At 44.2% G+C, this 23,584-nt stretch overlaps 1 pseudogene; it reads right to left on the bottom strand.

Moving 5' to 3' along the window:
* Positions 1-20,912: 20,912 nt before the first annotated feature.
* Positions 20,913-21,770, bottom strand: LOC105823838 (annotated as a pseudogene).
* Between the last annotated feature and the right edge of the window lie 1,814 nt (positions 21,771-23,584).

Genomic DNA, 23,584 nt, shown 5'->3' with positions numbered 1-23,584 from the left:
GGTGACAGACAATCCAAGCTTTGAGGATCCTTCTAGATTTAGAGTCCTATCAGTATGACTGTCGCTACAGTGGGGGTGGGGAGAATTTCAGGTGCGAAGAAGGGGGCTAGCTTGGGATTTTTAGTTAGTGTCTCTCATTTCCCTATTGAAGTTTCTCTGATCACAAAAAATTTATTTTAAACACTTTTATTGATATATATATATACCATAATATTCACCATTTTAAAGTATAAACTCAGTGAGTTTTAGTATAGTCACAGTCATACAACTATACCACTAATTCCAGAATATTCTCCAAAAGAAACCTGTGCCCATTAGTAGTCATTCTCCATTCCCAGCTCCTCTCAGCCCCTGGGAAACACTGATCTATTTTCTGTCTCTATTGATTTGCCTGTTCTGGACATTTCACAAAAATGGAATCATGCAATATGTGGGCTTTTGTGACTGGGTTCTTTCATCTGTCATAATATTTTCAAGGTGGCTTTCAAGATGACATGATGTAGCATAAATTAATACTTCATCTCTTTTTATTGACAAATAACATTCCATTATGCGAATACAACACACTATGCTTATCCATTCATCAGTTGGTGGACATGTGAGCTCTTTCTGCTTCCTGGTTATCATTAATGATGCTGCTATGAACATTCATGTATGAGTTTTTTGTGTGGACGTATGTTTCCGTTTCCCTTGAATATATATCTCAAGAATGTGTGTGTGTGTATATACACACATACACACATACATACATATAGAGAGAGGAGTAGAATGGCTGGAGCATACAGTACCTCTATGTTGAACTTTTCGAGGAACTGCCAAACTGTTTTCCAAAGTAGCTGCACCATTTACATTCCCACCAGCAATGTAGGAGAGTTCCAGTTTCTCCACATCCTCACTAACGTTTGTTATTGTCTTTCTTTTTTATTATAGCCATCCCCATTATAGCCATACCCATTATAGTGGGTATGAGGTGGCATCTCATTATAGTTTGATTTACATTTTCCTAATGACTAATTATGTTGAGCATCATTTCATGTGCTTATGGAACAATTGTGTATCTTCTTTAAAGAAATGTCTATTCAGATGCCTTGCCCATTTTCTTTTTTTTTTCTTTCTTTCTTTCTTTTTTTTTTTTGAGACAGGGTCTCACTCTGTCACCCAGGCTGGAGTACAGTGGTGCAACCATAGCTTGCTGCAGCCTTGAACTCCTGGGTTCCAGTGACCCTCCTTCCTCAGCCTCCCAAAGTGCTGGGATTACAGGCATGAGCCACCATACCTGGCCTAGAAATGTAATTGCTCTTTGTACGATCCCACGAAATTTTTAAAGTCTCTGTATTTTTCCTTCAAAATCAAGAATTATTATTTCCAAGAAATATTTTCTCCATCTTAAGGCAAGAGATTATATGGGGCCTACCACAGAACACCCAAAGCTTGCTGCTGTCCCTGAGAGAAAACAGAAAATAAATTCTTGGTGTCGGGAAGTGAAGTGTGTGATTTACTTAGTCTTTAAGATAAGGTAGTTTTACAGAAAGTCATGAACCATAAAAATGCCTGAGAAGTCCTTGAGTGCAGAACACAGATATGTGAGTAATACAGATGGGTTACAAAATGAAATACTCAGCTCAAAGAGTTGATAGTATAATGACATGTGCAGGAGAAATGTATGTTTTAAAAAAAACACTTAGGAACCCTCCAGGGAAAATGGGTGTATGCATTCCACTACCAACTTTGGGCATTGGTTATGAAATGTCTAGCTTGATCAGATTTTAGGATTATCCAGCCTACTCCTCTGAGTTTACAGATAAGAAAACTGAGTCCAGAAAGGTGAAGTGACTTGGGGTGCTATACAGGAGAAAAAGCAAAGGGTTTGGAAGCAAATTACCTCAATCATCACCACTGTGAGACCTTGAGAAAGGTTGCTTAGCTTCCATCAACCTCAGTTCTTCACCTGTAAAAAGGAAAACAGTGATGTCTGCCTTGCGGGGTAGTTGTAAGCAATCAGTTATTCAGTCAAAGTCTTTGCTGGGCACCATGTGCCAAGCATTGCATTTGGTGCTGGGGACAGAGTAGGGAACAAAAGGGACAGTTCATGACCACAAGAAGAGTAGATTCAGGATGAGGATTTAATGAGATAGATAATAGAGTGCAAGCCTAGCACTGTGTTTCTCCGGCCCGTTGTATCTGCTCATTGTAAGTTCCAGTTATTTTTTCCCAAAGGTGGGGCCCTTGTTGTATTAATTTTTGAATCCCCAGGGCCAAGCCCAGTGCTGGTGAATTGTAGACTCTCAATAAGTGTTGAACTAAATAAATTTTCTTTGTCTTACCCCAAGTCAAAGGAGGACTTTAAACACGTGGGGAAGAACAGAATTTGGCGAGGTAAAGGAGCAGAGGCTCAGGACGAGGTGATGACCAGCACGAAGGCTCTGCATGAGACCAGGTCCTTGTCCCAAGGAAAAGACAAATATATCAGTGGAGCTAAGGTTTATTTAATTTTCTTAAAAAAATAAAGCTGATCTCTTGATAAAACAAAACAAAACCCCTTTCTGATCCCTTTTTCCTCCTACTCACATCCTCACATGAATGTCTTTTCCCACAAAATAAATCAGTTTAGCTAGGAAGACTGTTTCAAAATAGAAATAAATGCAATTTATGTCAACATCACTCTGAGAGTAACATAAAAGCAATGCTGCGCATACCGTCACAAGTTTGAGTCTGCCCAAACCAGGATGATAAGAAAGATGAGGGCAATATGATTATAGGGAGAGGGAATGACTTCAGGCCCAGGAACAGGAGTCCAGGCCCCCGGGCTTCACTGTAGATTTCTTCCTTCTTCCTGCTGGGTCTGCGACAGCTTGAGGTCTGCAGTCCTACTGGGAGGGGCAGAGAGAGCAGGAACCAGGCTGGGACCAGGGGAGCAGCTGGTTACCATGAACCATGCATCCGGTGTTACACAGAGCCAGCGGGGTCCCTAATCTCTCCTTGCCTCATAAAATCAGTCCTCTACAGACCTTATGAATGAGAGATCAAAAAAATAAATAAATAAAACCGACGTTGATAACAATACTCAACGGGAGATCTAGAGGGCTGGATTCTAGAGTCGGCTCTGCTTCTCATTGGCTATATCATCTCCATGGAGTCACCTCAGCTCTGTGAATATCAGTTTCCTCATTTGTAAAACGAGAGGCTGGAAGTGGATGAGGCAGGGTGAGTACCCAAGAGGCGTGCCCTTTACCACGTCTCCTCCACGGCAGACATCGCTGGTCAACTGCCCTCCACGGCCTTCACAGCAAGCGGAGGCTCCTTCCCAGACCAGCGTGGCGTGGCGTAGACCAGCGCCGATCATGTGGAACCGGAGTGCAAGAGACAACTTTCTTGGCATCCTTGACCAAAGAGTTTTCTAAGGCCTTTTTACCCTGATCGAAGTGATTCTAAGTCATTTTCTATAGGTTTGTCCCGCAGCTGTCATGAAGCAGAAAGCAGATGATTCCATAAAGTCAAGAAATAGCCATGGTGGCTCCATGTAGGTGCAAGCTGTGGGAAACTGATTTACGTAGAGCGCTCTCCACTCTGCTACGTGCGGTGGGAGCTTGCTGAAGGGAGAGGACTGCCCAGTGAACTTGGGTAAGGATGGTCAGGCTGGAGGTTGAGTAGCAGGGGAGACATGGAACAAGAATTTTGACATTTTTCTTCCTGAAATATAAACTTGTGTTTCTGTGCCAGGATTAATTCCATTCCCTGCAAGAATCGTTAGGGCAGCATTGCTAGGAAATGAGCAGCTGTGAGTTTGGATGAGTTTGGGCAGGAATGTGTCATTCACGCAATGCAAACAGGGAAGGGCTTTGAAGTGTATGAAACCGATCTCCATCCAGTGCTATTCAAGGAAACACAGCACAGGGCTTTTTAGACACAGCCGAGGTGGAGAGTCTTTCCCAAGGCGATCTAATTACCAGGGTGGGGTGGCCTGGAGTCCTGCTCTCCGGTCTTGTTCATCTGCATAGCTTGTCACTGCTTTTGTTCACAGCTGTTGCCTGGCTTCTGACCTGAGCCTGGCTGCTGGATGCCTGGGAACAGAGTTGTGGCCCAGAGGGAAGTAAGATGGCACCTCTGGAGAAGGAGTCCCGGAAAGCCAACTCACCCCCAAAGAATTCAGCCCTTGGGACTGTGGACTGGAGCTCTTAGGAACACCCCCACCCATCTCCTAAGACCTGGCCCTGCCCCTGTGGCCCCTCTTCCTACTTCCTTGCATTACTTTTAACCAGCAGTTAACAGCAATGTGTTTTAATGGTTTACGTGTTTAGGGTCTTCCTTCTCAGGCACACAGCGCCATGAAGGCATGGGTGTTTGTTTTGTTCACAGCTGTTTCTTCAGTACCTGAAACAGTCCCTGAAACTTAATAGGCACCCTATAAGTCTTTGTTAAATGATGGAATCTATTTATCTATTCAACATTTTGTTCATCCAGTTAAGAAGACTTTTATTGAATAGCTGTCGAGTGCCTGGAATTATTCCCTAGGTTTGGGACTGGGGTCTGGGAGGAGATTTGAGAAGGCAAGGGAAGTTCCCACCGTGGATCGCAGGAAAGGGTAGAACAACGCCAGCCTTCTTTACCTGTCGCCTCGCAGCTCATCAAGGGCTCTCAAGCTCATTGTTTATTTGTGCTTCAGATCAGCCTTTTCAGGTAAGAGTCCTTATCATAATTTTTCTGAGGAGGAAATAGAGGTTTATGGAAATTAAGTAATTCATCCAAAACCACCTAGCTACCAAGTATACAGCCTAGGCCTTCATAAAATATGCAAATGTCCCTTTCGGCAGCTAGCCACTGCCCTTCCCCTTCCTCCCATGACTCCCTAGCTATCTGCTTTCCAGAGAGGCCAAGCTGTTCCAGCAATCAAAGTCTGACGGAAGTCCCTCAGGGGATAGACCATCACATGAGAGATTGCAAGCTTTTTTGTTTTTAAATCTGTCTTGGTTTGAGATTTCCACTACAATGAGCTCTAAAAGCAGCCTAAATTCATCATGACTCTTACCCACTGGATGAGCGAACATGCGTGGAGAAGAGACATCCAAATTTGGAATCAGATTTCCCGAACAACTAAAGTTTTGGAACCTCCCAGAATACCCTCAGCAGGATTTCCCCTGGGTTGGTGATCTTATTTCCAGGGAATTCCTGATTTGCACTATAAGTGAAAATCAAATTCGTTTCTGATCAAGTTTAGGCTTAGAGAATCTTGGTGATATACTGCCTATTCCCAGGCCCCCCGGAATTTAGCCCCCAAGTCCCAAAATTGGCGATTGGGAACACTTTGAAATTCTTGTGATTGAGCAACTGAAGACTCCAAATAAAGCCTCCAGCCACCAGGACTCACCCTGTGTGTGAGTTAGTCATCCTGAGATCTCTGAAGGAAGTTTAAATTCTGGTTCCTGGTTCCAAGAAAGTGCTCGTTTATCTTTGTATCTTATGGGATCATTGGAGGTCCATATGGGATCACGTGGTGCTGGCCCGTCTAGCACAGGAGGGTGGGAGTGGTGGTGAGTGTGTTTCACCACAAATAAATATCTTTCAAGCTAGTATTTAAATAATGAAGTTTCTTCCAATGAGTTTCTCTTATATCTTATTCATATTAGCTTACTTTCTTCAACTACTCATTTAATTTGTGAAAATAATTTTATAACTTTTTCAAGTTAATGTCTTTGCTGGGCCCTCAGGCCAAAACCACATCTGTGATAGAAAGGCCTAGCTGTTTGCTCATCCCCTTATAAAACATACTCCTTTTTAGACTTCATGGGAAGGGGACAACAGCATATTCTAAATATAATCATGTTCCTGCATCCCAGCCTGGGGACCCAAGCCCTGCTGATGGGGAGGGCCAGCAAGTGACGGCAGGAAGTATTAATAGAAGGCTTCTGCAGGCGGCAGGTGCATAGTTCTCTGTGTCATAGCTCCTCAAACTTAAAAAGCATAGACTCAGCCAGGTGTGGTGGCTCACTTGTAATCCTAGCACTTTGGGAGGCCCAGGTGGGAGGTTCACTTGAGGCCAGGAGTTCAAGACCATCCTGAGCAAGATCAAGACCATGTCTCTACAAAAAGTAGAAAAATTAGCCAGGTGTGGTGGCACATACCTGTAGTCCCAGCTTCTTGGGAGACTGAGGCAGGAGGATCACTTGAGTCCAGGAGTTGGAGGTTGCAGTGAGCTACCTATGATGACGCCACTGCACTCTAGCCCCAGGTGACAGAGCAAGACCCTGTCTCAAAAAAAAAAAAAAAAAAAAAAAGCATAGACTCAATAACAAAAAAGGATCAAGGATCGGCTCTGTGGTTTCAAAATAAAACTCAAAATTCTAGGTGCTTAGGATTACTGTGGTCATAGAGACACTGTTAGGTCTTGTTGCATACAAGGTAGTTTAGGGAAAGTAGAGGGTGGATATGAAAAGTAAAAGACAGCATCTTTGGAAAGCAGAGTGGTGTTCAGGGCATACAGAACACACACAAGAAACAACTGGAACATTGTCACAATGTGAAATAGATCAGACAGAGCAGAGGTGTTGTGGCCTGAGAGGGACTCCAGGATGCATGTGTGTTTTCTCCCTGTTCACTGAGGACATCTGCTCCTCAGCATCCTAAAAATAGAATCTTCATTGATTCTTTCTCATTTTCTTTTCCCTAATGAATATTGTCACAAATTTCCAGGAAGGGCAGAGTATCATAAGATAATACGAAGGTAGAGAGAGAGAGATGGCAAGAATAGCAAAGAAATAAAGAAAAATTCTGATATATGATAATAAGAGAAACAGCAGAAGATATAAAGTGTCAGGAGTAAAAGTGATTAAGAATCAATGCATACTTTAGAAAGAGAATATCCAACTGACCAATAAACGTATAAAAGGAACTCAATTTCATTAGTCATCAGGGAACTTGCTATGATCCGAATGTTTGTGTTCTCCCAAAATTTGCATATTGAAATCCTACCCTACAAAGTGGTGGTATTAGGAGGTGGGGCTGTGGGGGTGTGATTAGGTCATGGAGGCAGCATACACATAATGGGATTAGTCCTCTTATTTATTAAAAAGTTCTGAGGGAGACCCCTTTCCCCTTCTACCATGTGAGGACACAGCAGGAAGGTCCATCTGCAAGCCAGAAATTGGGTCCTTACCAGACACTGAATCTGTCTTGATCTTGGACTCCCAGCCTCCAGAACTGTGAGAAATAATTTTCTGTTATTTATATGCTGTCTATTTTATGGGAGTTTTTGTTTGTTTGCTTGTTCGTTTAAGACAAGGTCTACTCTGTTGCCCAGGCTGGAGGGCAGTGGTGTCATCATAGCTCACTGCACCTCAAACTCCTAGGCTCAAGGGATCCTTCTGCCCTCAGCTTCCCAAGTAGCTGGGACTATAGGCATGTACCACCACATCCAGCTGATTTTTGTATTTTTTGTAAAGATGGGGCCTTGCTCTTGCTCAGGCTGGTCTCAAACTCCTGGGCTCAAGTGATCCTCCTGCCTCAGCCTCCCAAAGTGCTAGGATTACTGGTGTGAGCCACTGCACCTGGCCCTTATTTTATGATATTTTGTTATCATAGCTCCAATGGACTAAGAACTGCAAGTTAAAAATCCCACTGTTATGCCACCACATACCCTGTTGAATGGTGAAAAGAAAAAAGACAGTCAGTGCTAAGTTTTGGTAAGGATATGGAGCAAACAAAACTCTCATACACTTACGATGAGAATGTAAATTAGTGTGACCAGTAACAAAGCTGAATATATACATGCCCTGTGACCCAGCAATTCCACTCAACAGGAATGTGTATGTATATGTTCATCAAAACACATGCAAAAGTATACATAGGAGCACTATTTATTATAGAAACCTGAAACTACCCAAATGTCTATCAACAGTAGACTACATAAGGGAATTATGGTATATGTATATAATGGAATCCTACACAGCAGTGAGAATGAATGAATTCCAACTATGTGAAACATCATGATGAATCTCACTTACAAACATAACGTGAGTGAAGGAAACCAGGCACAAAAGAGTATTTATTATACAATTTAATTTCTATAAGATTCAAAAACATGTAGAATTCATCAGTTAAAAAGAACAGTAGTTACCCTTATGGGGGCCAGTGATGAAAAGGGAACATGAGGGGGCCTCCAGGATCCTGTTCATGTCTGGTTCATGGTCTGGCCACTGATTATACAAGTGTGCTCTCTTTCTGAAAATTCAGTGAACTGAATTCTTTGATCTGTGCACTTTTCTGTTTGTATATTTCCATAAAATTATAACAGATAAAAACCAAAGGTACACACAAAAGAGTCAGGTTGGACTCTAACCTTACGCTATATACAAAATTAACTTAAAATGAACCAAAGACCTAAATATAAGAGCAACACTATAAAACTCTTAGAAGAAAACATAGATATAAATCTTCGTGACCTGGGATTTGGCAATGGTTTCTTAAACATAACACCATAAGCATAAGCAACCAAAGACAAAAAAATAGGTAAGTTGGACTTCATCAAAATAGAAAACTTTTGTGTTTCAAAGGGAATTATGAAGAAAGTGAGAAGACAGCCCACAGAATGGGAAAAAATATTTGCAGATCATATACCTGATAAGAATCTAGTATCTAAAATATACAAAGAGCACTTACAACTCAACAATAAAAAGACAACCCAATCTAAAAAATGAGTGAAGGATTAAATAGACATTTCTTCAAAGAAGATATGCAAATGTGCAGTAAGCATGTTAGAGCCGGTTCCCCTTGGCCCCAGAAACAGAGAGGCAGAGTCACCGAGGCTGCAAATGGCAAAGGAGTTTATTGGTTAGCTCGAGCTAGGGTCCAAGTCCCAGAGCACCAACGCAGTGGCCTCCCTATGAACCAGGACCCCGCCCTGGGGTAAAAGTGAAGCTTTTATACTTTCTTTTGCACACGACACACCGGTGGCACACGACACGCAGGTTTTACACGACACGCTGGGCACACCATCCCTCCTCCCCCCTTAGTCCATTGGTTCTTTTGAAAGTGGCTGATTGTTTTGACTCCTGATTGGTTGGCTCCAAGCCCCGGGACTTTCAATTTTCACGCTGGCGCCAGTTGTGGTCTGCGTTTCGGTTTCGGGAAAACTGAAACTTAAGCCTATTCCAGGAAATTCAGCTTGTCGTGGAGTCACTCCTGCGCTTACTCCTATATTTAACAAACAACTAAAAGCAAGCACGGTTACAGAAGCAAATGGCATCAGTTAGAATCAACGAGAACATATTTTTTTAATCTCAGACAATTTGTTCCATACAAAACAAAGTACATTCTCCTACTATCAATTCCTGTCTTTCAAGCACATGAAATGATGCTCACCCGTCATCAGTCATTAGGGAAATGTGAATCAAAACTACAATGAGATACCACTTCACATGCAATGGGACAACTAAGATAAAAAAGACAGATGATACCAACAACAACAAGTGTTGGTGAGGATGAGGAGAAATTGGAACTCTCATGTATCGCTGGGGGGAATATAAAATGGTGTAGCTGCTTTGGAAAACAGTTTTGCAGTTCTTCAAAAAGTTTGGCAGAGTTACCATATGCCCCAGCAATTCTATTCTTAGGTAGATACGAAACAGTAGTGAAGACATGTCTACACAAATAAATGTACATACATTTCATTGCAGCATTATCCGTAATAGCCAAAAAAGTGGAAATAGCCCAAATGTTCATCAGCCGATGAATGGACAAACACAATGTGGCGTGTCTATATAATGGGATGTTCTTCCACCAGAGAAGGAGCAAAGTGCTAATACATTCTACAATATGGATGAACCTTGGAAAAGTGACGTGAAGGAATCCAGTCATAAAAGGCTTTGTGTGATTCCATTTATGTGAAATGTCCGTAAGAGGCAAGTCCCTAGAAACAGGGGGTAGGGGGAGAAGAAAATAGAGAGTGACTGTTACTAAGCATGTTTGTTTGTTTGTTTTCCTGGGGAGGGGAGTGATGAAAATATTCTGGAATTAGATGGTGATGTTGCACAACTTTGTGAATATACTACAAACCCTTGAGTTTTACACTTTAAAAGATTGAATTTTATGGTATGTAAATTATATCTCAATAAAAGAATCTAGTAGAAGGAGACATAAAAATAAAGCAATTAGGTAATATGAAAAAATCAATACTACAGCTAAATTACTCTCTTTGGAAACCATCTTTGTATCCATTGCAAGAGCCCACTGGATTCTATTCTAAACATACCACATTGAAGAGTATGAAATTGTGAATCAGGGAAGTGTGCACCATTCTTTACCCCAATTTTTCTCTCTGTAGTACCTCTCACTTACCTTATTCCTGAATGCCCATTTTTGCCTTAGAGACCAGGGTTTCTCAACGTGTCACCTTAGTTCAGCTGCATCCCAGATCTCTTGTAGTGATTGTGAAAAATTCTTCTGTCCCACTCCAGTTCCACTGAAACAGAAACTATGTGGGTATAACTCTGTGGCATGTTTAACAACTCGCCTAGCTATAAAAATACTACTTTTAACAATAGTAGCTTTTGCCTGTAGAATGCTATGTGCAGGCTTCATATAAACTAACTCATTTCATCCTTAGCCCAATCTATGACTAGGTACTATTATTATCCCCATTTTACAGATGAGTAAACTGAGATACTGAGAGATTAAGAAACTGTTCCAAAGATACACAACTAGAAAGTGCAGAGCCAGGAGTCGAATGCAGGCAGTCTAGCTTCAGACTGTAAGCTTTTAACCACTGCACAGTATCACCTCTTCTCCCCATTGGTTCTTATGCTTAACTTTGAGACTTACTGTATGGTTATTATTTAATACATCACTTGCAACAGCAAGAATGAAAATCTACATCTCTACCTTTGACCTGTAATTTAAGAAAACAAACTGTCTTAGGGGAATGTGCCAAGCCGGTTGTGAGATTGTAAGTTTGGGAACTGGGATGTGAAAGGCATAACGCCCTTGGGAAAGGTGCCATGCCTGCCCTCCGCCCCAGTGAATTCACTCCGGTGATGCAGAGAAGAGGCCCAGAGAAGAGGCCTGTCGGCTGCAGAAGAAACGTGGCCTGAATTCCCTTCCAAAGCCTGGACCATCTTCCCACCCCCACGGTGCTTCTGACTTGCTAGGTCCAGGAGAGGAGCCTTATTTGTGGGTGTCTTGTCACAGACTTGGTCAGTGTTCGGAAGTCCCAGCCAGTTTCAGGTTGTCTACTGCTGGCCCAGGCCACTTTCAGGCTGGAATTGGGTCCCAGAGCTTCTGTGTGGCCGGAGTCACTGTGGCCAGGGTTGGTTCCACATCACTTGGGCACCTGCCAGTGCACTCTCAGGTGCCAGGCAGCACAATGACAAGAGCTTAGTGGGGGGCGGGGGGCGGGGGAACACTAGCTGGAGGTGAGAAGACGCAGGAGTAAGTGCTGAATCTGCCCCTGGGCGTGGTTACATTAAGCAGGTCACCTGCAAAGACAACAGTTCCCAGCCAACGCCCCGGCAGATGGCTGAGATGAGTGACCGAGATAACAGCGGTGCAGCTAGTTATTACTAACATTGTCATTCTGAATTGCCAGTCTCTAGTTTTGTGTTTGGTCTTCCTCGTCCTCAAAGGGCTGGCATCTGCTCACTCATCCGTCGAGTATTAATTGAATGAATGTGTGACTTTCTTTGCAAAGTGACTAACAGACATCTCAAACTTAAGGTGTAGTTGAAGCAGAACTCTTGCTTTCTCCCTGCAACCCGCCCCTCTTCCGGCTGGCCCATGTCCTAAACAGTGTCACATCCACTCAGTTGCTCGAGCCAAGCCCCAGGAGTCGGCTTGGGCTTCTCTCTTCCTTCTTTCAGTCCGTGAGCAAAGCCTTCCAAGCACGCCCAAGCCCCTCTCCCACTCACACCAGCCCCAGCCCAGCCCAGCCCCCTCCCCATTCCTCACCCACTGCAGCAGCCTCAGTGCCAGACTCTCTGCTTCTTTCCAGGCCATTTTATGCCCCGCAGGCAGGACAGTTCATGTCACGTCATTCCCCTGCTGAGAAATCTGCAGTGGCTTCCCAATGCACTTAAAATAAAAGCCAAATTCTTGCCACACTGTCAAGGCTCAGAATGATCTAGCCCCTTCTCCCCCCACGACCCTCCCTCCTACACGGCTCCCCCCACCCCCAGTTCACTGCATCCCAGCCCCAGCCTACTCTCTGCCACCCCAGGCCTTTGCATTGGCTGCTCCCCAGGCTTGGAATGCTCTTCCCCCAGAACACTGCATGGCTCCTTCTTAGTAATGTCACTTAGGTTTTGGTTCCAACAGCACATCCTCAGGGAAGCCACCACTCCCTGTGCTGAGCTTCTCTCCACCCTTTTATCTGTTCTAGTTTCTTCATCATATCTGTCGAAATCAGACATTACTTAACTATGTGTTTATTTACATGTCAAGTATCTATTATTCCCTTCAACTATAAGTTTCACAAGGGCAGTCACTTTGGTTATCCCCAGCTCCTAATGCTTGACACATGACTGGCTTTTAATAAATATTTCTTAAATGGATAAAATGATGTTACTACTATTGCACTGTTTTCAACTATATTTGATTTGTTCTAAAAAAAATTTAAGGAGATTTATAGAAACGAATAAAACACAATAAGATTTGTTAAATATCAGCCCAGGAAATATGGTTTTAAAAAAAAAAGAGGGTAGGGTCAGGCTCAGTGGCTCATGCCTGTAATCCTAGCACTCTGGGAGGCTGAGGCAGGAGGATCACTTGAGGTCAGGAGGTCGAGACCAGCCTGACCAAGAACAAGACCCCATCTCTACAAGAAATAGAAAAATTAGCCAGGCGTGGTGGCATGCATCTGTAGTCCCAGATACTCGGGAGGCTGAGGCGGGAGAATCACTTAAGCCCAGGAGTTTGAAGGTGCAATGATGATGGCGGTGCACTCCAGCCCGAGCAACACAGCAAGACCCTGCCTCAAAAAAACAAAAAAGGGATAGGATGCCTAGAAGAACTCTTAGCTTTGCAGTGTCACAGGGCTCGGTCAGGGGGCCTCTACTCTACCGACACTCCCCCGGCTCTCTCCTCCAGTGCCACGGCGCCTAACACCAGCAGTGTGTTTCTGCCCAGCCTGGATGTCTGCCTGGGACTCAAGCTCACTCATCCCCACTTGGACTCCAATAGGCCCCTCAGGTTTGGCATGTCCAAACCCACTGCCCCACAGTCTCCTTTGTGGGGGAGCATGTACTTCAAGACACTCTATCCTTCCTATTTCTCAGGCCAGAAACCTCACAGTCATCCTTGGCTCTCCCCTTTTTTCACCCCCACATTGCATGTGTCAACAAATCCTTCCATCCAGAACAGAATACGACCCTTTCTCACCGGGTACCAACCCGGCTCAAGACACCATCACCTCTGAATTCCTGCAGTTGTCTCCTGGTTGGTCTTCCTGCTTCCACCTGTGTCTTCTATGTCTGTTCTCAACTCATTAGCTACAGTGACCCTTTAAGTTATGCCCCTCCTCTGCTCAGAACCCTCTTGTGGCTTCTCATCTTGTGCAGCATAAAGGTCCAAGTACAGCAAAGGCCTCCACGGCTGGACATGATCTTGCTTCAGGTTATGTCCCGGACCCCATCGCTGCCTCACTCACTCCCCTCCAGCCACACCGGCCTCTTGCTGCCTGGCACTCCTGCCTCGAGGATTTTGAATTCACTGTTCCCTCTCTCTGGAATGCTTTTCCCCAAGGATCCCACAGTGCTCTCCTCACTTCCTCAGGCTTTGTCAAATAGCACCTTCCCAGTAAGTCCTTCCCAGACCTCCACCCTATTTAAAATCTACTTCTTTATCACTGCTGTATATACATATGCATATACATACTATATACACACACTTGTAATTTCTTTCTTTTTTTTTTTTTTTTGAGACACAGTCCTGTTCTGTCTCCAAGGCTGGAGTGCAGTGGCATCATCGCAGCTTACTGCAAGCTCAAACTCCTGGGCTCAAGCGATTCTCCTGCCTCAGCCTCCCAAGTAGCTGGGATTACAGGTGGGCGCCACCATGCCTGGCTAATTTTTGTATTTTTTGTAGAGACAGAGTCTTGCTCTTGCTCAGGCTGGTCTCAAACTCCTGCCTCAGCCTCCCAGAGTGCTAGGATTACAGGAGTGAGCCACTGCACCTGGCCCACTTATAATTTTTTTATCCATCGCTAGACGGTAAGCTTCTTACGGGTAGGAACTTTTGTCTCTTATGTTCATGGCAGTATCTAAAAGAGTGTTTGGCAGATAGTAGGTACTTAATGACTATTTGTTGCGTTAATTAATGCAGATGAAGCTAGAAGCGAAGCAAGGACATAAAGCAGGTGCTTCGAGGTCTTGGTACTATGAATAGTTAGTGTTGAGCCACGGGCTTGCCTGTCAGCTTTCTAACAGTCAATGCACACGTGGAAGCAGCTTCAGTTATACGTGTCACAGGGTCCCACTATAAAATTGAATCAAACTGTCTGTTCAGGAAAAAACATAACAGCTCTTCCTGATACTGAGACCTGAAAGAATTTCTCCCAAGAGCCCTTGCTAAGACGCTGTAATACTGTGAGCAAGGTCCTCAATTCAGAGTGTCAGAGAACTGCGGAACAAGGATCAGAGTCTTTCTTATGACATTCTCCGGTGCAGCCGATGCCTTGCAACAGAGCATAATTATGTAAAAGCAGGGCTGGATCAATGTCGTCCAGAGATGCACCTTTTTATCAGTCTGGACTGATCCAGGAACTGACCTGGAGTATCCAGAAACAGACACGCTTCATGGCTCTTGGGCCAGTGACTCCCAAGGAAGCTATCATTAACCGCTAAATGGCAGAGAGTTCAAGCTTACAGTTGTTGAGAAATTGACAGGTAGTCTATGACAACAGGGCTGCCTTGGAGTGTCATGGAGGTTGTACCAATACAGCTTTAGAGGTGCCACCATGGTTCATGTAAATGCACCTCTTGGAGTAATGCAGTGCACAACCTGTACAACTGTGTGAGGGAGGTATCCCTGTTTATGAGGCTGGGTGAGTGTAGAGACCTCAGCCTTAACCAGCAGCCAAAGCAGAAGCTTTGCCACATATGTATAAAAATTACAGTGCCAAAGAAGGACACATAATATCTCACGTACTGCAAAAATGACTAAAGGAGCAGCAGTGGGCAGGACCGAGATGCTGCACCCAAAGAACTTAGAGTTGGGTCTATCGAAGAATGGACACAAGACTGCTATTCTGAAAATGTTCAAAGCAGTTGAAATAAAATATGCCCCCCCCATGCCAGCTAGAAGATATCTCAGTCGATGTCCCACTGACCAGCTCGCTTGATCAGTGTGGGTTTTTCTTGAATGTACAATCATGAAATAAACGTCAGGGCAGATGACTGAATTACGTTGCTATTTGGGATAGCTAGCCATAGCTGTTAAATCAGGAGCAGTTACCAAAACTGACGACTGCAGTAAGTTTTTCCACTGAGAAATTTGATTCTATAAAATTTACAGTAATACAAATATTCATTCCACTGGAGATCACAGCCAATTCTTCTGTCCAAGGGCTCCTAATTTGCATATGACAGGAAGATTAATATTTCCCTGTGTCCATGTGCAAGAAGTACATTTCTTGAATTTTTGTGGTAAGTCAAGGACTTTCATGAGAGTCAATTTTCACACCCACACACCCGAAGATACATACTTATTTTCTTTCATTTATTGGAAGATATGAAGAAGCTGCATGGTAATTAAGCTGAAAATTATGTCATGTGGGGAAGACTAAACAAACACCTCAGCTTTCACGACCACGGCTGCCTGAAGTCCCAGCGACACATCCATTCAGAGTCAGACCCACCTGGAGAGCCTCCCATGTGCTGAGCCCCATGGTGGCTACATCTCAAGAGTGGGGGGTGGAGATGAAGATGACCCTTGACCTGGAGAAGCTCCCAAGCCAGTGGAGGAGTCATAACCTCACCTGAAAAGCCATCTAGTACTGCAGGGCAGTGCAGGGTGAATGCCCACTTAGGGACATGTGATCTCTGTGGATGAGAGGGGTCCAGGTCTCCCAGGGAGGTGGGCCCTGAGCTGGTCTTGAAGAGTGGAATGTGGAAAATGGGTCTCATAGAGGGTCGCTGCTCACCAACCTCCTTCCTCTGACTGTCAATAAGACAGAAATTAAATTTGTAGGGCACAGTGGTGCATGGCTATAGTCCCAACTACTAGGGAGGCTGATGTGGGAGGACCACTTAAGCCCAGGACAGTCTGGGGAACATAGCAAGACCTCATCTCTAAAAAAAAAAATTGAACGTATTTGGGCCACTGTATTTTGGGGTCTCCTTTTTACAGCAACTTAGCCTATAGCCTAACTGATACATCTCTGGAGTGGTTCTTGGGCTTCGCTTCTCCCAACAGAGACAGCCCAGTATGACTCAGACAGCAAGTGGGAAGAAAGGGAGCCCATGGCAGGAGCATCCTTGTGACGAGCCAGGCATTATTCTAATGACTTTACACACATCAGCTCTAACTTCCCACTGACTCTGCCAGGCAGGACCTATTGCTCATCTCCAGCAATAGAGGAAGAGCGGTGCAAAGATTTTCCAAGGTCACATGTAGTTAGTAAGCAATAAAGACCAGCAACCCAGATAGGTCTGATGAAATGAGGAAGCCCTACTACTCACGCAGAATCAACTGTAGACAGGCGGAGCCTCAAAGGACCAGATCAGGTGTCCTCAGGGGTCTGGCTTCACTCCAGGAGGGTAAGAGAAAGAATCCCCAATGTCCTACTGAATCCGGGCAGGAGCAATTGATTGGATGTTATTTGGGAGGGTAGCAGTCTTTTAGAACTGGAGAGAAATTTGGAAATTTCCTGGTTTAACCACCTTGTTTTACAGATGAGGGAACTGAGGCCTAGAGAGGCAAAGTGATTTGTCCAAAATTAAATGATGCCTACAGAGCTCACGGCTCTCTTCACCACAGTGTACTGTGAACCATATATCCATGATACTGAAGGACGAAGGCCAATTAGGGTATGTGCTTTCTTGCAGACATCGCCGGGTCTCTCTGGGCCCAGGGAGCAGGAACGATGGGAGGTGCTCTGTGTCGGCAGCAGAGGCCAAGGGCAGAAATGTGCCTCAGTTACTGTGGGCCAGAGCGGCCCCTGATCTAATTCTGAGGCAGGGAAGCCCTGCCTTTGTCCCTGAGCTCCCTTTTCTGGGTCCTCTACTCTCCCCCAGGTCACTACCTCCCCACCTCATATTCTCCCCTCCCACTCCTCTCTGCTTTCAGGGAAGAGTTAGACAGGTGACAGCTTGGTAGGATTTTGAGCCATATTTTGGGGTATGTATGTTCATTTAGGCTGTCTCTCCAGCCATCAACAAAAACCTTTGTCTTTATCAAAGAGACTTCAGGCCCACCCAACAAATAGGTTTTTAGGAGAAATGGGGGTAGGGAAGGTGGGTGGTGACAGTGAGGGTAGGAGGGATGCGGGTCGCTGGGGCAATCTGATGTGCCTAACAGGGAGGCAATGGCTTCTAGAGGCCTTGTGCCCTGCGGCGGGTTCCAAGCTGGTCTTCGTGTCAGAACTCAATGCTGCCTTTCAGAAAAGAGGTTTTGGTGATGAAATCAGGAGCTTTCATATCTGTTTAGGCAGCTCGCTGCATTCCCGCAAGCCTCCTGGCTTGAGCAGGCTGAGTCAGGGATGGGCTCACTTGTTAGATAAACTCAGAGAGTTACAGGTTTCTCAAGACTTCGTAAACTGATCTCGTGTGGGAGTATTTCCCTTTCCTTAAATGGATCATTAGAAAAGATTGGATGCAAATCAAGAATTCAATTTCTAACCAAACCAATTTCCACCCACACAGATAATTTGACTCATTTTGGTACAGGCAACTTCTAACAAATAAAGGATTTTCTTCATTTCTGAGACTGACTTCTCCTTGGAATAAGGTGAGAATCTAGAGGGGTCCTTTAAGGGTCCTGTCTAGGCTGCTGTAATCCAACATGTGACAGTTAAAAAGCCCCATAGACAGACACGTCAAGGCCTCTGGACCTAAGTGCTTTCATTCGCTGCTCACACCACCCTGGGATCAGGACTGCGGTGCGTGAGCACCACGCTCGGCAAGGAATCGTGGAGCAGCCTGTGCCTGAGACGCTCTTAGCACATGTGTGTAAGACCCAGCTTTGATCAGAGGGATGTGACATCGCCTGTCTGTGTGACTTTGAATAAGAGACTTACCCTCCCTGAGCTTCGGAATCTTCTAGATCTAGAAAACAGGGGCACTAACACCCATGTCCCAGTGCTGTTGTGAAGACCACACGGGATACCTGTGTAAAGCACCTGTACACAGTAATCACTGTTTTATGGTAGTGATTATTATATAAGGAAATTTCTATATGTGGTTTTTTCTTTTCACTTTCTCTTTTCACATAAAGTTTTTTCCTACTCGTGGAGAAAACTATGATTACAGATATTTTGGAAAACACAGAACATCATAAAAAAGAAAATAAAAATTGCCTATATTCCCAACACTCATAAAAATCACTGTCAGCATTTTGGTATACTTTCTTTAATATCGTAATACACACACACACACACACACAAACTTATATACATAGTCACACACATATAATTTTGTGGTTGAGAATGTGTATTGTCGTTTTTTTCTTTTTTCACCTAACATCATATTTTGAACATTTTCTCATATCATTAAAAATTCTTAAAAACATCATTTTTAAGTTTCAAAATAATAGTACAGTTTTTTTCTGTTTTAACATCATTGTGCATAAATCTTTGTGTTTCTGAGTATTTCGTATTTTTCTGTTTATTTCCAATTTTGCAGAGGGATTGACTAATCAAAGCAGATGAACTTTTTAAAAGAATATTTAGTGAATTTATTCAAATGAAGAAAGCTTAAATTATAGAGAACCAAAAGTATTAGAAATCTGTATATAATAAACAGTGAGTATAAGTTAGCCAACTCCACGGATATTTCCAGCATTCATACAAATACGTATTAATCGTTTTCTTTTACATAGAGATAATGAAACCACCTTTATAAAATTAATCAAGGGCCACAAGGTGGGAACTGTGGTAGGGGAAATATATACATAACCAGCCACTGTTCCCTGGCTTGCATTCCTGTGATTGCTTACTATTCAGGAGTCTTTCTTCATTGTTCCCATGGATCACATCACCCTTGTGAAAACTAAGGCTGGTTTTTAAGATGTCTTTCAGGCCCTGCATTATGGTGGAAGGACTGACCCACCCAGACAAGGGACCCATACCAAGGAACTGACTCAACTGGTCTTGTGACCCTCACCCAAGAACAGACTCAGCAAAGATGACGATTTCTACACCCCTATGGTCTGCCCCGTATCCAGCCAATTAGCAGACCCCATTGCCTAGCGCTTTGCCCATCAAACTATGTTTAAAAACCCTTTCTCCGAAATTCTCAGAGCTAGGCATTTGAGAATTTCTTCCTGTCTCCTCGCATGGTGCCTGTGTTATTAAACTCTTTCTCTGCTGTAGCTCCTGCTGTCTCGATGCATTGGCTTCCTCTTGAGCAGCGGGCAATGAACCTGGTAGGGCTGTAACAATAACATATACATACATGACATGGTCATTCTGGCAAAAAAAGTCAGAGATACTAAAAATATTTTCAGGTTTTAAAAATGAAATGGAATAAATTTCAATAGTATTCTACATGAATATAAATCCCTGATTCAATTCCATGATTTTATGTCACAAGTATAGTTCGTTTTAAATATTTTTAAGCAGATATTGGTATCATAACACATTAGCTTATCAATAATTAAGACGTTTTGCATGCACAATAACTCAGTGTGGACAAAACAATTTTAATGTTCCTTATTTGCCATAATATTTTAAACATTCGAAGTCTTTCAATGTAAGAAAATATCTGCACACATTTAAGTGTTGTCTTATAAAACATAATCTTTAAAAAATTAATAAGGATTGGTCTTTGTGGTTCCTTGTAATATGTTCTGTCTTATTTTTTCACGTAGTGTAAATTATATTCTTATACAATATGTAGGATTGCATTGAGACTCAGTAGTTCTTAAATAATGTTACCAAATAACCATATAAATCCCAAATGCAACAAAGTTGAATGAAGGAGCTCAGGAAATTTCACCCCAAAATATGACTCCTTGGTATAAAGAGTGTTTTGAATTAAAGACCCTTAGAGATCAACAGGCTTTGGGAAGGGCTTTCCCTCCTACCCGCACAAAACCAGACGGCCCTGTCAAAAGGAACAATTGCCTTCCCTTCCCCTCCCTGGCATCTCACTATATTGCAGGAAAGAAGATTAAGAATGCAACCAGACCTGGCCCAAATCATTTTAAATATAATTCCTGTCTCTCAGGTTAATTTAATTTCCAAAGAGAATCATTTACAAGTCAATCTGTTTCCTCCCATCCACTCATCCTCCCTAATAACCACTTATTGCCCCTAAACAGAATTACCTGTATTCCTCATCTCCCCTCACCCCTTTAAAATGAGGGTATATAAATTTCTGGATTCCATTGAGATATTGGGTAATCACTCTGTGATTCTCCCTCTGCACATGGTAAATAAACCTCTTTCTCTTACTAATCTGCCTTCTTGTGAGTTGATCTTTCAGAGAACCTTCTGGAGTGATGGGGAAGCTCCCCTCATCCCACATGAAAGATCTTCATAGTATACTTTCACCTCATTATAGTTGAAGCCGCTCCTTTTGTATATTTTTCCACTTCAATAAGAAGAAGATTGTTATAGTTTCATTAGTGGGTTCTTTATGTGGCTTCTTAAAGACAAAGGTGGTTTTGATTTCTTCCATAGGTCACAATTCTCAGACATTTTCCTGGAAATCATACAGTCCAGAGATATTTTGAACAACCAAACACTCTTTGCTAGATGAAATCTCTCAATGTCACTGTAATAAATAAGAATTTATATCCGCAGCTATATTACCAATGTATCCTAGAACCAAAGTAAGATGGTTTTCCTGTTCCCACAATCCACCCGATTGTTTTGTGAGTATTTCCATAATTTATAGTTTCTGTTTTGATGTAGTCCTGACCACCACTTTTTTATGACTGACCGAGGTCAGTTTAAATCAACTGTTACATACTCTTCAAATTTGCTTTTCAGTAGTGACTGCACTGGAGGTGTTCAATCTACACAGCAGCCAAGTGGGGTGCACTGTTTTCCCTCCTGTAAACTATCGGCGAGCACAGGATGGCAGCCCACCCAACTCCAAGATCGCCTGTCCTCACCGAGGAAGCTGCACGTTCACTCGTTCTTCCCTTTCTCCACAAAGTTAAAGCTGCATTCAAGCTCAAATTCAAGCTCAGCAAAACTTGTGCCACTGTTTCATGGTCCTGAGAAACCTCAGGAAAAAAACCCACTGTATTTTGATGATAAGCTTTCTGGCTGTGAATAATCAGAATCGCTCGAGTTGACCAGATATATTCAACGATCCTAATTTTTCAGGTGGGCGGCCTACACAAACCAGTTCATTTTCTTTATTCGCCATGTCACAGCCCCCACTTCTAGGGCACTGACTTGGGATCTGGAAAAAGATGACGAACTTTCTTTCTGCTATAGATGCCCTTACATAGTTTATTGGGGCATTTCACAGCTTGTCCAGCTGTTCTGTTTATGTAAGCAGCCAACTGTTTGGAGATTTCTTAAGCTCCTTCATGTTCTTATCAGTCAAATTAGAGACCCTTTTTCTAGGAACATCGATGGAATGTTCTTCAATATTATTACAATCGTTCCGTTTTTTAACATGGAGGTTTCAGATGCCGTAATCTCTTAAATACTAGTGCCTCATGCTAGGGCGGCAGCTCAGCCCAGCCCTGGCACCTGGCAGCCCACCCAGGGCCAGCGCACACCCTGCTGGGGGAGCTCGCCTGCGGACGGGGTACCACGTGCAGGTCGCAAAGGACCAGAGAGGGGAAAGGGCCACAGCACAAGAACTATTAAAGGCAATATTGCCAATTTGTTGTCCAGAAAAGTATACCAGTTTAACTTCCATCAGCAGGGAGAAAAGTAAAGATTTGAGGACTTTGCAACTTCTCCATGCCTGTTATTCGTATCTGCTCCTACAGTGATTAACAACAAAACCCACAGGAAGACCAGGGGGTCTGTGAAGAATGTCAGAGAAACAGAAAGGGAACACTGGGAAGTTGGTCTTAGTTCCCATGCTGTGGAAAGTAACAGCAGAAAACTAGATAGATAATAAAAGCTTTAAAATGGCCCGAGGGTTAGAAGGAAGAGGGATGGGGGTGGCAAGGCGGTACCTCCTGGTGTGTGTTTTCACTTCTGAACTACACAGAATGTTCCCGGGGGCAAGATGGTAGCTCCGCTTCTTTGCACTGATGTCTAAGCCCAGCACTGGGCACACAGTGGGGCCCAGCAAGCACCTGTGCAGTGAGGGGCTCTCATGGGCCTGGAGGGGGATCTAGAAAGTTCCTGTAAGAGGAACGGAGAGTGGAATTCTTGGGTCTGCTCCGCTCCAGGGACACTTAGGGGCAAGTGTTGGGTGGAGGAGACCTGGATGCCTTCAGACGACCAGCTCTCAATGACCTTGGGCTCATTCTTAACAAGGTACAGAGAGGAGGCGATCATCCAGCCCTCTGGTTTCTGTAACCTAATCCACTTTCTCACAGTCCGTCAACCAGCTCTCACCTAGCAACGCTTGGATGCCCAGCGCTTGGGCTGAGCCCTGTGGCAGATGAAGTGGAAGCCACAGAACCTGCCTGTGAGGAGCCTGTGACCAGCCGGACCAGCACCCGCAAAAGCCCATGAACCACACAGGACCACAGAAAGTGAGCGCGGATCGTGCGCCGGGTGCGAGATGGTGTGGCCAGGACCCCAAGGATGGGAGGTGGGCAGGACGGGGGCTTCAGAGCTGAGGCGAGGCTTGAGCTTTAGAGACCCAAGGGTGGCTTTGGGATCCACATCCTTGCTCTGGGAGGTGTAGAGAGCTGATCCTTCAGAGAGGACGAAAAGTGTCACTCCTTCTTTCTGGACTCCCCTGCTTCTCCCAGCAGCCACCTGCGTAACACTGCGATCTCGAGGACTACCTACCAGCGAAGGGAAAGGGAAGGAAGGAACGAAAGGCTTGTGACAGAACGAAAACACAGCTCCAGCTCCTTCTACCGTGCGGACTTTGTGGCTGGCCCAGGTTGCAAGCGTGACCCCTCTGGCTGACTTGCCTCTTGGGGTCGGGGGAGGCTTGTCTTCTGAGAGTGTCTAGGGTCCCTGCTTTGTCCCTCAGATCAGACCAAACACCCAGCTCTGTCGCAAGGGTCTGTCAACATCCTCATAGCTGGATGCGTGAAGCTCTGGCATATTTACCCTGTGTAATCACGGCCCCACCCTTCTGAGGAAAAGAGCTGGTTTCAGCCATTTGAGGAAAGAGAAATAGCAGTGACCTTTCTGCAGAGCCAGTGATAACTCGCTCCTTATAAGGAGTGGACAAACAAAAAGTGCTGCACTCATCACTCAGGAATGCGCCCCGCTGCGTGTTCTTCCCGAGCTACCTGGCGAGGGGGCCTACACCTTCGGCAATCGCTGCCTCTGGGATAGCAGAGC

This window comes from Propithecus coquereli, unplaced genomic scaffold (assembly GCF_000956105.1).
Source record: "Propithecus coquereli isolate 6110/MARCELLA unplaced genomic scaffold, Pcoq_1.0 Scaffold7, whole genome shotgun sequence".
NCBI classification, from domain to species: domain Eukaryota; kingdom Metazoa; phylum Chordata; class Mammalia; order Primates; family Indriidae; genus Propithecus; species Propithecus coquereli.
This window is presented reverse-complemented; position numbering and strand designations above follow the sequence as displayed.